Here is a 9,168-nt window from a genome sequence, read left to right on the forward strand (position 1 = left end):
GGAGGAATTAGCAAGGAGGTTTTGAAAGATGGACATGAGCAGGTAAATGGCTACACATGTCAACACCTTAGAAAGGGAAATTGGAGGTTGTCAATGGCTGGGGTGCCATTTTTGAAGAGTATGGGAATGATGGTGGATTTTAAGTGTCATTCTTTTTGGCAAATCAAATAAACTAAATTAAATAAATGGAGAGACAAATTAAAAGGGGCAGACCCCAAAAAGAGAACCACCCGAAAAAATTGCAGAAAGGAAACTTAAAACATTAAATCAAAACGTGGTTAAAGGGGTAAATAATACACCCCAGTCCCTGCGGTGCTCAACAAGCATGGAATGCCTTGACGGTGACACCGCATACTCCCTCTCCAGGGACACCCGGCCATGTAGCCGCGGTAGAAGGGTAGGCAGTAGGGCTGGATGACCCCCTGGGTCGCCCGCTGCCTGGACCTGTTAATAGCTCCTGTGGTGAGGCTCAGGAGCAGGTTCACGAGGAGGTCCTCTGCCTTCCCCGTGCCCCTCCGCACCGGGTGGGATTTTAAGTGCCGATGCTGAGAAAATTGAGGTCCAAAAACTCAGTCACACCTCATTCAAAAGGCGTGGCTTTTCCCAGGATCTTTACAGCAAGACTATCAGCATTTGAGTGGAAATTCTAGTCAGTGATTGCAAGGGGGATTGCAGACTGTGGAAGCCCTCACAGCGCACCCTATGGAGGAGCGTAGATTCGCTGACTTCTGGATTTTCGAATTATTCCAATTCTGGACTCCCAAAGTTGCGCCTGTTTCAGGGCATTAATGACTGTGAACGCTACATTCACTGACAGCCACGTCTTTCCGCTGTTATTCCGTCGAATTTGTCCGAACTCTGCAACATTGCTGTTGATTTGAGTAATTACAGCAAAAACCAAGTCGGTGTAATAAAAAGAACCATATTCGCTGGAGGCATGAAAGACATGTAGCTAAAAGCACCATGGAAAGTGCAATTATTACAGCCTTATTTCATACTGATCAACTGTATAGTTGCATTTAACTGGGAGTCACACCGAAGGAAACACATATGGATATAAATATATATGTAAAATTATACGTGAGTGAGAGGGTTAACATGAATTACGTGTTTTTGGTTCAATCCAGTTGCTAGGTAATGAAGTTAAACAATGGTCACTACGTGCAGTACAGTGCCAGCTGAAATTGTTTCCAGTTAATGTAACAAACTAACCAAGTTGGGAGGAAATAGTCCACCCGGAACACACAAAAGGCAACGAATCGAAATAAAGATTTGGGTATAATCCGAGATTCATTTTTCAAAGTTTCAGGTAGGTTATCACAAAGCAATTGTTTCACTAATTAACCCGATGCATTATCAAGGTGAAATATGTACCCTATATTGCATTGCAAATTTACATTGTATCAGATAACATTCAAAACATCAGTGTATTTCACCAGGGTTAGCTTATTTTCTGACATTTAATCGCGATCATTTGAACCCAGCCCAAGATTAATATTCTTAAACGCGAATTAATGCCTTGCCCGGTGTAAAGCCTATCTGAGAGAGAACGGTGCATTGAAATGGTTGTGCTGTTGTTGGTTTTTCATGAATCTTCAACTTCATCGTCTTCAATAAACTCCTGCAAAATACCTGATAAATTGGGCAAAGCGCACCTGTAACCTGTGTTTACAAATGCTGAATGCGGAACTGCAATGCGATATTTCAATATATCTTCATTGTTTACCTGTGTACAAGATTGTTCCAAATGCAATGCATACAATGCGAAGTGATGCATTTTGGTAGAGCTAATGTAGGGGGGAGCTATACGATAAATGGCAGAACCATAAAGGGTGTAGATACGCAGAGGGACCTGGGTGTGCAAGTCCACAGATCCTTGAAGGTGACGTCACAGGTGAAGAAGGTGGTGAAGAAGGCATATGGCATGCTGGCCTTTATAGGACGGGGCATAGGGTATAAAAGTTGGGGTCTGATGTTGCAGATGTATAGAACGTTGGTTCGGCCGCATTTGGAATACCGCATCCAGTTCTGGTCGCCACACAACCAGAAGGACGTGGAGGCTTTAGAGAGAGTGCAGAGGAGGTTTACCAGGATGTTGCCTGGTATGGAGGGGCTTAGTTATGAGGAGAGATTGAGTAAACTGGGGTTGTTCTCACTGGAAAGACGAAGGATGAGGGGAGATCTAATAGAGGTGTATAAAATTATGAAAGGCATAGATAGGGTGAACGGTGGGAAGCTTTTTCCCAGGTCGGTGGTGACGTTCACGAGGGGTCATAGGTTCAAGGTGAGGGGGGGGGAACGTTTAACACGGATATCAGAAGGACATATTTTACACAGAGGGTGGTGGGGGCCTGGAATGCGCTGCCGGGCAAGGTGGTGGAGGCGGGCACACTGGGAACGTTTAAGACTTATCTAGCCACATGAACGGAGTGGGAATGGAGGGATACAAAAAAATGGTCTAGTTTGGACCAGGGAGCGGCGCGGGCTTGGAGGGCTGAAGGGCCTGTTCCTGTGCTGTATTGTTCTTTGTTCGTTGTACAGCATTATCAGTAAGGTATGTATGTAGGACCATTGTACATAGTGCCCGAGTTTCACTCTTGCCCCTTAGTTTTGCGGTTAATCATCACATGGCTACAATATAATTGTACACTGAATTCTTATTTACTGCTTTTTCACCTGCACTTAATGTCATTTGTAGCTGACTTGTAAATTGTTCACTTGGATTTCTCCTTGGCCTTCTGGCTAAGATCAAGCGTCAGGTCAAGCCCAAGATGGGCTGCAATGCCTTATCTTGTCAGCTTGGATTTTTTTTGTCTCTCTTGTGGGGACCATGAATTGGATTCAATTGGATTTTTAATTTGGTTTTTGGAGCAACCAAGGAATGGATTTTGGTTTGCCCCGGTCCACTCTGAGCATTGGCTTTGTAACTTTAAGGATGGAGTAAAAGAAATTGCTTCTCAGTCTTTTGGCTAAGATCAAGCATCGGATCAAGCCCCAGATGGGGTGCAATGCCTTAATCTTGACAGCATGGATCTTGTTTGTCTCTCTTGTGGGAGAAATTGAACTGGATTCAATTTGAATTTGGGTTTTGGAGCAAACAAGGAGATGGATTTGGGTCTGCCCAGTCCACTCTGAGCATTGGCTTTGTAACTTCAGAATGGAGTATTTTTTTTAATTCACCGAATGCAAGGAGAACTCACTGCTGAGCAAACATTATATCATCAGTTGGGAATAGTTTTTAGCATATTTTAATGTAACAATATTGCCAGTATAATCTGATATTTCTGGATGTAATTGTTCTAATTAGAAGATTCTCATATAACAAACTATCCCATTACCCTTTCTAAAGTCTTAACCTTCAAAGTGTGACCGCTCAAGTAGCTCCACAGAACGTTACATTTTCAGCAACATTTATATAGCATCTTTAATGTAATAAACACCTTGAGGCATGAGGAGATGGGAGTGGGGAGGAGATGAGGAGGAGCTGGAGGAGGTGAGATGGGGATGGGAATCAAGTGGAGATGGGGTGGGGTTGGATGAGGAAGAGATGAAGGGATGGGATGGGGAGGAATGGAAGGGGTGGGATGGGGGTGGAGATGGGAAGGAGATGAAGGAAGTGAGATGGGGGAGGAGATGAGGATAGGATGGGAGAAGATGGAGGAACGGAATGGGGATGAGATGGGGATGGGAGGAGCGGGGATGGGGATGGGGAGGGAATGGGGATGGAATGGGAGGAGATGGGGGGTGGATTTCAGATATTGGGAGGGGCAAAAGCCATGAAGAGATTTGAAAACAAGGATGAGAATTTAAAAATTGAATCATTTCTTGACCTGGAACACAAGCAGGTTAATGAACACAGGGGAGATGGCTGAGTGGGACTTGGTGCAACTTAGGACCCGGGCAGCATGGTTTTGAATGACATCAAATTTACTTATGTTGCCAAGGGGCAGCATGTAAATAAGAGAGGGCCAGAGTATATCCATTAGGGACACCAGAGGGAATGGTGCAGAGTGAGAAGAGAAGTTATTGCAGGTGATTCTCTGACTATGACATGATGGATACAAATGAAATCAGGCAATTGCAGTCCCATTCAGATGATGGTGGGGTGGTTTTGGAGGATGTTGTGCTCTGCCGTGTCAACAGCTGCAGACAGATTGAGAAGAATGAGGAGCCATAGTCACATGGGATGTAATTTGTGACTTAGGTTAGAGACATTTGATGCAATGGCAGGTGTGGGGATCTAATTGGAGGGTTTCAACGGAGTTTGAAAAAGATGGTCAAGGATTAAGGAGGAAATGGAGGTTCGAGATGGGGTGATAGGTCCAAGGATGGTCGGCTCAAATATTGGTCTATTCAGGAGAAGGTGATGACGGTAGATTTTTTTAAAAAGAGGGCCAGTACATCAGGAGAGAGAACCGTTACTAATGCCAGCTGACACCGGAACCAGGAGGGAGGTTTAGTAGGAATAAGGTCCAGAAAGCAAGTGGTGGGTCTCATCAACAAGATGAACTCAGAAAGGGCATTGGGGGGGGAGGGGGTGCGGTGGAATAGGAGAAATAATTTTAAAATAGGCTAATTCAAGGAAAATACGATCAACCTTGGAGAAAGTTAGGCCTAGTGAGTTAAAGAAGAAAGGAGGGTGGATTTACAGTTAAAAGGGCCATATGCGCAGCTTCATTCCCCCCGCCCCCGGCCACGGCCCGGCCCCTAAGGCTGAAGCCAAGAAAATGCACAGATTGATCGCTGCTTTTTCATTCGGACAAACATGTGTGTTTGAATAATTGCCTTGTTGAAAGGTTTATACCTCCTCCCTGAATGCAAAATGCTGAATGTTGCGAGTCCGATACTGCCAGAACATGTAACACATTGTGGAGGTCTCAAATCGATAAATTATATTTTGAAATTGAGAAGTCCATCATCTATCTACTGTTTCGCACTGCTGGGAACGGGGAGGCTCACATTCTGGGTTTAAGTGGCCAGGATAGTCAAAAGTAATAAGATGCAGCTTGTTTTAAAGAAACACCATTCCCACTGCTCGCTTTCCCAGAACATATCAAACTTCTTTACAAACTTCACGGCGCCTAACTTCCTCATAGTATATCCGAGCTTCAATCTTGCCAACTTTATCATAGTAAGTAGCATCATCAAATACACAGTCGTGTAACATCATTAAACAGTGCTATTCTCTCACATGTTAATGTGACAACATACTGTGGCTTAAAGAACAGAAGGAAACTTGTTACATTTGAATTTACTTTTGAAAGTTTATAAAATAAATGGCACGGAGCAGCACGGCGGCACAGTAGAAATCATAGAATCATAGAAACCCTACAGTGCAGAAGGAGGCCATTCGGCCCATCGAGTCTGCACCGACCACAATCCCACCCAGGCCCTACCCCCACATATTGTACCCACTAATCCCTCTAACCTACGCATCCCAGGACTCTAAGGGGCAATTTATTTTAACCTGGCCAATCAACCTAACCCGCACATCTTTGGACTGTGGGAGGAAACCGGAGCACCCGGAGGAAACCCACGCAGACACGAGGAGAATGTGCAAACTCCACACAGACAGTGACCCGAGCCGGGAATCGAACCCGGAACCCTGGAGCTGTGAAGCAGCAGTGCTAACCACTGTGCTACCGTGCCGCCCAGTGGTCAGCATTGCTGCCTCACAACGCCAGAGACCCGGGTTCGATTCCTGGCTTGGGTCACTGTGTGGAGTTTGCACATGTGCCTACCAAATAAAAAAAAACTTTATTCTGCACATGAACCGTCCATTCATTTCCACATCAGAAAAGCCCAATCACCTTTGTAAATTCCTTGAAATTCCTGTCAAGAGTCAATATAAAAGCAACACTTGGCTTTAATTTTCAAAAATGCAATTTCTATTAGTGAGGAGAAAGCAGACACTTTGGTGTGGCACGGTGGCACAGTGGTTAGCACTCACAGCGCCAGGGACTCGGGTTCAATTCCGCCCTCAGGTCAATGTCTGTGCGGAGTTTGCACTTTCTTCCTGTGTCTGCTTGGGTTTCCTTCGGGTGCTCTGGCTTCCTCCCACAGTCCAAAGATGTGCGGGTTAGGTTGATTGGCCATGCTAACTTGACCCTACTGTGAGGGGGATTAGCAGGGTAAATGTGTGTGTTTACAGGAATAGGGCCTGGGTGGGATTGTGGTCGGTACAGGCTCGATGGGCCGAACGGCTTCCTTCTGTACTGTAGGGATTCTATGATTCTATGAATGGCTGCGCCATTCAGTGCCACACAAATGGTGATCAAACTCAATGGCTGGAATATTACCACCATTCACGCCGGCGGGATTTTCCCATCCCAATGCAGTGAACGGAGATTTGGCTGGGTGCCAAATTCTCTGACCTTGCTACAGTGAGAGCGTGGCATGAATGGCCAGTAAGAACATGCCCAAAGTGTCTTGGAAGTTTCAGACCAGCATACTTAAAAGCCTTTTGGGATCTTACTGCCCCCACCCCACCCCACTCCCCTCACCCCAGGCATTGCATATTTTCCTGTTACGGAGATGCTCAGCATTGGCTGCTGGCGGGATCCTCTTCAACATTTTGTATGACTTGCCCACCCTGCCACCAGGAAACCCACCATGGGGGAGGACGGGGGCGGGGGGGGACTGGAAGATCCTGCCAGCAGGAAGGGCCAGGAAATCCCACCTTTGTCATGTTAGCGTATTAGTGAGATAATTGGAGTTCTGGAGGCTACTTCCAAGGATTTTATTGAGGCATGGCTCAGTGAGAAGAAAAAGGTCCTTTCAAATCGAGTAAGATTAGCAATGAGGGCAGGGGAGAAAGTGTCAACAGAGCGCACAGAAAGCAGCAACTAAGCAGCTCTCATTGTTTCTCTGCTTCTTAAAGTTCACTGGTTTAACTTCCCTTTGTGTTTTCTGCCTATCTCACTGAATGTTTCTGCTGCATTGATACTGATTCCAAACAGTACATGTTACAGGCACAGTCATTCATTTCTGTAATGATGTTGTGACCTGCCTGGCTAAAACTGTTGAACCTTTCCACTAAAATCTGTAGAGAAAGAATGGGTAACATTCAGGTACAGACCCAGAATCTGCAGGTGAAAAATAAAGCTGGATCCTTATTGGGATAGTGGTGGCTCCCTTGGTGCTTGGAGGGGGTCCCCTCACCCAGGCAAACACTGCTTATGCTCAGCCCCACCCCAGCAACCAGCTCCACAGTCGGAGCCGGAGATGGGGGCAAAGAGGAGTTTTTGCTTGGGTGGGGCCAATGGCGGAGGGGACATACCCTTCTGAGTGCCATGGAGCAGCCCAGCAGTTGTGTTTTAATTTCATTTATTCTGTGTTTCATTTGCACCCTTTTCTACTTTAACGTTGCCCTTGAGTTTTATGTTTAATTTATTAAACTTTATTTCAAGTGTAAAGACTGACCTGCATTTTGTGCCCCCCCCCCCCAATCATTTGAGGCCCTGTGTCATGACATGGTGTGTTTCATTATAAATCTACCCCTGAATAAAGGCAAGCAGCTGATGGCATGGCTTAAATATATGCATATATTTAAAGTAATTTGTAGAAGAATTGGGGACCTGAGAAGGATTTTTTTCATCCAGAGAATGTTGGGCATCTGGAGCTCATTGCCTGAGAAAGAGTGGTTGAGGCAAAAAAATCTTCATCTCATTTAGGGTGGTACGGTGACACAGTGGTTAGCACTGCAGCCTCACAGCGTCAGGGACCAAGGTTTGATTCCCGGCTTGGGTCACTGTCTGCGGAGTCTGTACGTTCTCCCTGTGTCTGCGTGGGTTTCCTCCGGGTGCTCCAGTTTCCTCCCACAGTCCATGCTAAATTCTCCCTCAGTGTATCTGAACAGGTGCCAGAGTGTGGTGACTAGGGGATTTTCACAGTAACTTCATTGTAGTGTGAATGTAAGCCTACTTGTGATGAATAAATATACTTAAAACTTAACTTAAAAGGACATAGATATTTACTTGAAATATTGTAACCAATAAGAAGGCTATACAGACCTAAAGCTGGCATGCGGGATTAGGCTTGGCCAGCACAGTAACTGAAGGCTGAATGACCTCCTCCAGTACCATAACTTTCTGTCATTCCAGGAATGGCAGTAGCTGATTGACAAATCATTATACATACACAGCCGATTTCCTTCCTATTGACTTCAATAGGCAGATCCAATTGACTCCCGCTGTGTCTGAGAGCTGGAAAAAGAAAGAGATGCCTTATGAGAGGTGTAGTTTACAACTCCCCCTCCCATGGAACTGTGATACTCAAAGTGCAGCCTGAAATCCCAGACACAGAATTTATGAATGACAACTAAGTCTCACAAGTGGCAGCAAAACATACAAGATTTATTTTAAGTGCTTACATAGTCTGGGCTATTAAAGAAAAATATTTGAGCTGGTGAAACTATTTGCGATGACTTTTCTGTGCTGTTAAGGGGGATTAAGGGCAAACCCTTCAGAGGTATTTTGACCATCAGCAGTGAGTTAATTCGCTATAACTAACACGGTGAATTATCACCTATTCAGGTGTTCAGCTATTGGAGATAACCTCCCTGGATATTATATACCATTGAAACTTGAGCAAGAAATACAAATTCAGAGTGAAAAGTGAAGGGGAGGATGGACTTTTTTTATAATTATACATATCAGTTATAAAAGAAGGATGCTTGTGAAGCAGGTTGGACTGATAAGCAAGTAAGTAAAGCAAATGAATCTTCATTTGATTTAATTTAATTTATTATTGTCAAATATATGAGTATACAGTGAAAAGTATTGTTTCTTGTGTGCTATACAGACAAAGCATACCTCACATAGGGAAGGGAAGGAGAGAATGCAGAATGTAGTGTTACAGTTATAGCTAGGATGTAGAGAAAGATGAACTTAATGCGAGGTAGGTCCATTCAAATGTCTGATGGCAGCAGGGAAAAAGCTTAAATAAGTACTTTAAATCCACTGTGGAAATTAAAGTGAAATATAACATTTGATAATGTAACATTTTCAGAAGGGAAGAGTAACAACATTAAATTAGGAGGGTTAGTAAGTATCCATAGTGCAGACGGGAGCAGGAAGTTGCAAAGGGAAGGAGACAGATGAAGTGAATGGGCAAAACAATGAAAAAGGGTGAATAGAATGCTGCCTTTATCACAAGTAGTCTGGAAGA

Source organism: Mustelus asterias, chromosome 13 (assembly GCF_964213995.1).
Source record: "Mustelus asterias chromosome 13, sMusAst1.hap1.1, whole genome shotgun sequence".
NCBI classification, from domain to species: Eukaryota; Metazoa; Chordata; class Chondrichthyes; order Carcharhiniformes; family Triakidae; genus Mustelus; species Mustelus asterias.